This window comes from Gorilla gorilla, chromosome 17 (assembly GCF_029281585.2).
Source record: "Gorilla gorilla gorilla isolate KB3781 chromosome 17, NHGRI_mGorGor1-v2.1_pri, whole genome shotgun sequence".
In the NCBI taxonomy this organism is placed as follows: domain Eukaryota; kingdom Metazoa; phylum Chordata; class Mammalia; order Primates; family Hominidae; genus Gorilla; species Gorilla gorilla.
The window spans coordinates 69029200-69035199 of record NC_073241.2 but is presented as its reverse complement, the minus strand read 5'-3'; the positions used below and the strand labels follow the sequence as shown (position 1 = coordinate 69035199).

The 6000-nt window shown below is 41.0% G+C and overlaps 1 long non-coding RNA gene across 1 annotated transcript in view; it reads left to right on the top strand.

Annotated features, from left to right (window-relative positions):
- Nucleotides 1-1409: 1409 nt before the first annotated feature.
- LOC101150578 (uncharacterized) overlaps nt 1410-6000 on the top strand; it is a 515608-nt gene continuing 511017 nt past the window's right edge. The window contains exon 1 of the long non-coding RNA XR_008673427.2: nt 1410-1642. This is a non-coding gene — a long non-coding RNA (uncharacterized lncRNA). The remainder of the gene's footprint in view (nt 1643-6000) is intronic.

The following is a 6000-nucleotide window of genomic DNA, read 5'->3' as shown; positions in this document are numbered from 1 at the left end:
GATATGGCACGTATCACACATGCATATTACCTACATGTGACAGATGACACATACATGTCGTGTACGTGTTACATACGACACACATTACACATTATGACACACAGGACACGTCACACGTGACACACGTAAGTCACATATAACACTTGCATGTTATGACACATGTAACACATACATACCACATTCGTGCCACATCCGTGATGCAGATGACAGGGACATGAAATATAACCCTCATTTGACACAAGTCACATATGACACATGCACACATCACATACACGTCACACATGGCATGCATATTTACATAGAAACTAACGTCTTACGAACGACTTATATGCGACATACCTGTCACATGTCACACATGACACGTATGTCGCGTGTATAACACATGACACACATGTTCCATACGACACGTGTCACCTATGACACATATGACACACATTTGTCATGTATGACCCATATGATGCCTGTATGACACACACCACATGCATGCCACATGTCATATTTCACACCTATGTCACATGACTCATGTCTTATACATGTCGCATAAGATGCATATTTGACACATGTCACATATACTTGGCATATGAGACATACATTTCACATGCTGTATGACTAATGCATGTCACACATGGCATATGACAAATATGTCACATATGACATACATCTATATGTCATTGTGGCTTATTTGTATCATATATGATATATATGTGTCGTGTGTGATATATGTGTCATATTTTTGTCTTGTCATATAGTATTTCACAGATTACCCATGTCTATATGACACATATATGTCACATATGACACATATGTAAAATATATTTTTTCCTTCTACCCAATGCCAAGTTCGAGACAGGCACGTTTTCTCAGCATCTTCTTTTGTGAATCAGTGGACCTCTTTGGGTTCCTACTTTTATGGAATGGTTCACTTTTAGTGGTCAAGTTGACACTCCACTTTGAATCAGCATTGTTTCATTTCTTGTTCTTATGCTTTAGGCATATATTAGACAAAGCTGAAATATTCAATGTTACAATCAGGTTTGAAACTCAGTTACCTCCCTGGTGTCTAATTTTCACTTCATTTGGAGGAAAACAAAGTTTCAAAGTTTTTATGTAATACTTTAGGTCTTGTCTTTTTTTAATTCAGGAGGGTCACCATGTTATTATTTAGGAAAATGAGATTACATTTGACAATAGACCAATCTAATTTTTTCTTAATGTAGACATCTGGGCTATATGCAAAGTTGCTGTCTTAATTTGTCAATTAGAAAGAAATCCCTTTGAGACAGCCAAGTGACAGAGGGTCCCTGGAGAAATTCTAACCAGCCTCTCCACTGAGGTGAAGCCTCGGGAAGTTCGCCACGTTTGCAGCATTGAGGAGCCTGGCCCCTCCCCTTCCTGTGTGGAACTTGGGATTGGAACGGCAGGCGGGAAGTGCTCTAGCAGGGGAGTCTAAACTTGTGAGGGAATACCTGTGTCCCCCCTTTTTTCCCCTTTTTACCCAATAAAACCCTGCCTCACTCACCCTTTAAATCATCTGCGAGCCTAAATTTTCATGGCCGTGGGACGGACAAGAACTTTGTCTTCAGCTGAACTAAGAAAAAGTCCTGCAACATTTTTGGCGCGCAATGTGGGGGCACCAGAAGCGGTGAGTGAAATGGAGACTCAAAACCTCTCACTGTTGCTTGACCTTTTCCTTCCTTTTTTGGGACCAACTGGTGAGCAGTGGCTCCCCTCCACCCCCGACTCCCTGCCGGAATGGGAGGCACGGCTCAAGGATCCCGGGGCAGCTGGCTGGCATTTTCCGCCATGAACGGCTGGAGCGTTCCCCTTCCCCGCCAAGAGATTCAGCTCCATCAGCCAGTAATCAAACTTTTCTCCCTGGTGGAGAAACCACTTGCATAAGAATAAGAGGTTCTTCCCCAGGTTTTTTTTTTTTTTTTTTTTTGAGACTGAGTCTCGTTCCGTCGCCCAGGCTGGAGTGCAGTGGCGCGATCTTGGCTCACAGCAAGCTCCGCCTCCCGGGTTCACGCCATTCTCCTGCCTTAGCCTCCCAAGTAGCTGGGACTACAGGCACTCGCCACCACGGCTGGCTAATTTTTTTTTTGTATTTTTAGTAGAGACGGAGTTTCACTGTGTTAGCCGGGATGGTCTTGATCTCCTGACCTCGTGATCCGCCTGCCTCGGCCTCCCAAAGTGCTGGGATTACAGGCGTGAGCCACCGCACCGGGACTTCCCCAGGCATTTTTAAACTGTTTATTTTCTTTCCCTTTCTGTACCCAATCAGCAAGTTAAGTTTTAAAGTTTTTTTTTTTTCTTTTAGAAGATGTTTTGCTAGGCCAGGCACCCCCCGCCTCCCGCCGCCGCCCCCTCCCGCCCGCAACAACCATCACTGTTTATATTTTCTGCAAAGTTTTGGCTGTGAAATTAAGCCTCCATCTTGCTTTATATCCTGCGGGCCATGGCCGGTAACCACTTGGCAAAGCTTTGTTTGGCAAGCCTGCCACAGGGGATGAGCCCTCTCTGGTTTGACATCTGCATGTTTTCCTAGAGCTGTCTCTTAAAGGGCCCCACCCAGCGACTAGGTTTTCTTCTACCTGTATGTGTACTGTGCGTGATGTGTGTAAGAAAAGCTCTGATTAATTTGGCTTAAAGAAAGACAAGTCCTTTGATCAAGTATTTTGTAAGGGAAGTGAAAAGCTATGGTACCTTTCAGCTCACGTGACTTTAATCTTTAAGAAATAAAAACAGTCCTAAAGACTATTAGTAAAATGCATGTCAGATGCAAGGTATGCGAAGTGTTTTGAGGTTACAAGCTGCTTTTTGGGTTTTGAGAACTATTTGACTTGCTGGCTTCACAATTGGTAAGGCCTGGGAACATATGGAATTAACCACACCCTTAACTAAGAAGGCCAATCTTGGGTTTAGTTAGCACACAATTAAAGCAACTTACCAAGTTTTACCTTACAGTTAAAAATTGCTAGGCTACTAGAAATAGATTTACATCTAAGGTGTGTAAAAACAGTAAAATGTGTTTTTTAGTAAAGATTATAAGAAGGCATGGGAATGTAAACTTTTGCCTGGGGTTAAAGGATTGTTTTGTATTAAATTAGGAAAGCTGAAGGTTCAAAGAAGTGGTGGAAGAATTGTGGAAATTAATCTTTTAGAAGAGGTTCTCTGTGTGAACATAGTGACGAAATTCAAAAACAGGGTATTATATGGTTTTCTGTAAATTGAGCATTGAAATAAAAGCATAACAAGATTTTCCTAAGGCATTAATCTGCTCTTTGGCAATATTTGTAAAGGTTTATAAAGGTTTTTGCTTCTTTAAAACTTCTGCATCATCATTTGGGAAAAATGAGTAACTTGTGGTCATCTTGAATTCCGTTTTGTAATATCAAGTGTTTGAAACCTCGAACATTCAACAGCCTTCCCAAAATCAAACTTCAGTTTCAAAATTGTCTTCCCTGGTACCCGGCTTTTCGAATACTTCAGAGTGCCTCTGAAGTGTCCAGAAAAGAGAGGTAGATAGGATTATTTGACATGTTTAGCTACAAGGGATTGCCAAAATGATGCTCAATTTTTCTTAGGTTATATCTTGGTGAATAATGCTAATATATGTTTCAAAATTGTATGGGATTTCTAAAATTTGCATGTCAATCATGATAGCATATACTTAATTATGATTAATTAAGATTTTGATGTTATTATAAACCTCAGAGATAACCAAACTTCTTTGTCAATTGTGTTTCTAAGTGGAACTACCCTGGGCATTTTGTTATTCACAAACAATTGTTGTCTTTTAATTCTTTTCAAAAGATGGTTTATAATAAGCTATAGTAACAGGTGCTCTCAAATACAAGCTTCTGATAATTTTGGAAATTGTAACATTGGAATAAAGGAAAATCTACAGGACTCATGAAGAGCTGAAATGTTCATGAGTATCAAGCAGAACAACAGTTAACTAAGTGGACTGAACTCAGAAAGCTAAAGCAAACTTTTTGACGTTTGGTTAGAATATTACTGATCCATGTTTTATTTTTCATAGTCAAGGGAACTTATTTTGAACTATTTATGGCCTTTAATAATTAAGCAAGGTGTGCTCTTATGATCAAGATTGAGAGTGTGTTTGTTTCTCTCTGCCTGGGTACTCTAGAATTTGGAAACTATCTGTGAATACTCTTAACTTATGGCAATATAGTTGTTTGCATCAGTGCAATAAGAATCCATTTCCTTTTGCAACAGAATGCAATTGGAAGAATTGGTTATTTTACTAAGGCTTTGATGGGAAGGGTATGCTTCCCTTTAAGGAGTCAATATCAGCTTACAGAGCTGATAAAAGCCCAGTGGGGAAACTGGCCTGATACCCTTGTCTATGCAGTCCCTGTACAGGGTTCCTGACTGTGGTCAGTAAAGAATGTCACTTTCTAACAGGTCTAGGAGCTCCAAGTTTATCTTGGGACCTTAAGAGAGAGGATCATCCAACTCACAGGTGTTTGAGGATACAAACCCATGGTTGGGCTTGGCTTTAAAAAGTCTTATCTGAGATTCCTTGTGGAAGAGAATTCCATCAAAGCCAATCCAAAAGCCCTATGTAGAAATAATTATTGTGGCTGTACTTTATACAAATAATCAGGTCAAGTATAAAACTAAAGTCTATTTAAACAACTTAGTCCTATGATGATTTTTTTTTAACAAACATGAGGAATGGAGAGAGATGAATCATGTTTCAAAACTTATATTTGTCATTAATTTCTAAACTCATTACTTGTTTTTAAGTTTTTGCCTACATTTTTAGACTAACCATGCTTGTTCGTGTGAACCAACCAGCAATCTCTGGTTGCAGCTCAGAAAGAACAAGAGGGATGGGTAATGTAGAAATCCAGATTAATATTCTAGTTCTGAGCAATTATCCTGCAGATTCTGCCAGGTGATGGAATAAATAGGATCCTCATCACCCAGAGGTTTCCTTTTGGGAAAGTAAAACCAAGGGAGCTAACCAAAGCCAAGCACCATGCACCCAAATCCTAGCAAGCATAACTATAGCTACCAGTTATCTGGGTGTGTCACATGACATCATTTTCTCTCCCTTGTTGGTAGAGGACTCAGTTTCAGTTTCACCTTAGCATTTGGCTTATGATAAGCAGTCCATGTAACCCCTCCAGATACATTTTTGTTCCAGACTCAATTCCAAGCTTTGGGTCAAAGTCCTAGGAAAAAATACTGGATCTGACGGATCCAGAGGCAAATGACAACAGAGGTTAAAAGGCACAGCACAGGTGAGTGTGGCTGATTCCTGCTGAAGCTTCCTGTTTCATGGATAAAGGCCATGTTAGTATCCACGGCATAAATGAGGTCTAGGGAAACCAAGGCTACTGACAGCAGGGGAGTTAGGGCATATGTGGGAAGGAGTGGATGATTGCCACCCCCTTGGCCCCCTTGCTTCATGAGCACGAGCTGCTTTGCAATTCATGGCAGCACCTGCCAAGGTCACTGGAACTTGGGGATGTGAGGATGGAAGAGGGAAAGAGGATGCTTTTCTCTCTGTCCCTCACTTACCCCTGGATATCTGTTACAAAGAGAAGGGAACCAGGGATGCCTGCTCCCCTCTTTCTAGATGTGTAGCCATTCATTTTCAGTCTGTACCCCTTTAGAATGCATCCTGAAACCCTGGGACTTATTTGAAAAAATGCCTTCTTTTTATTCCTTTCTCCTCCTCGGTCCCCTCTTCACTGATAGGTAATTGTGTCTCCGTACTATGAACATACTCTCTTCAGATGCATCTTCCAAACTGAAAAGAGTTAATTTCCCAAACCCTGAACTTGTTGGCTTAAGATTGGGCCCAGGGGAAGAGAGCCCAAAAGCCCAACATGCCGGCAAAAGGGTAAAAGTTTTTTTTACCAGTCAGGCTTTTGGCCTCCCTCTCCCTCTGCAAACTGGTAAAAGGCCTTGGGATCTTTGAGCTGTCCTTACCTTTCCCCTTGTTTCATTTTGATACTTGTTTTC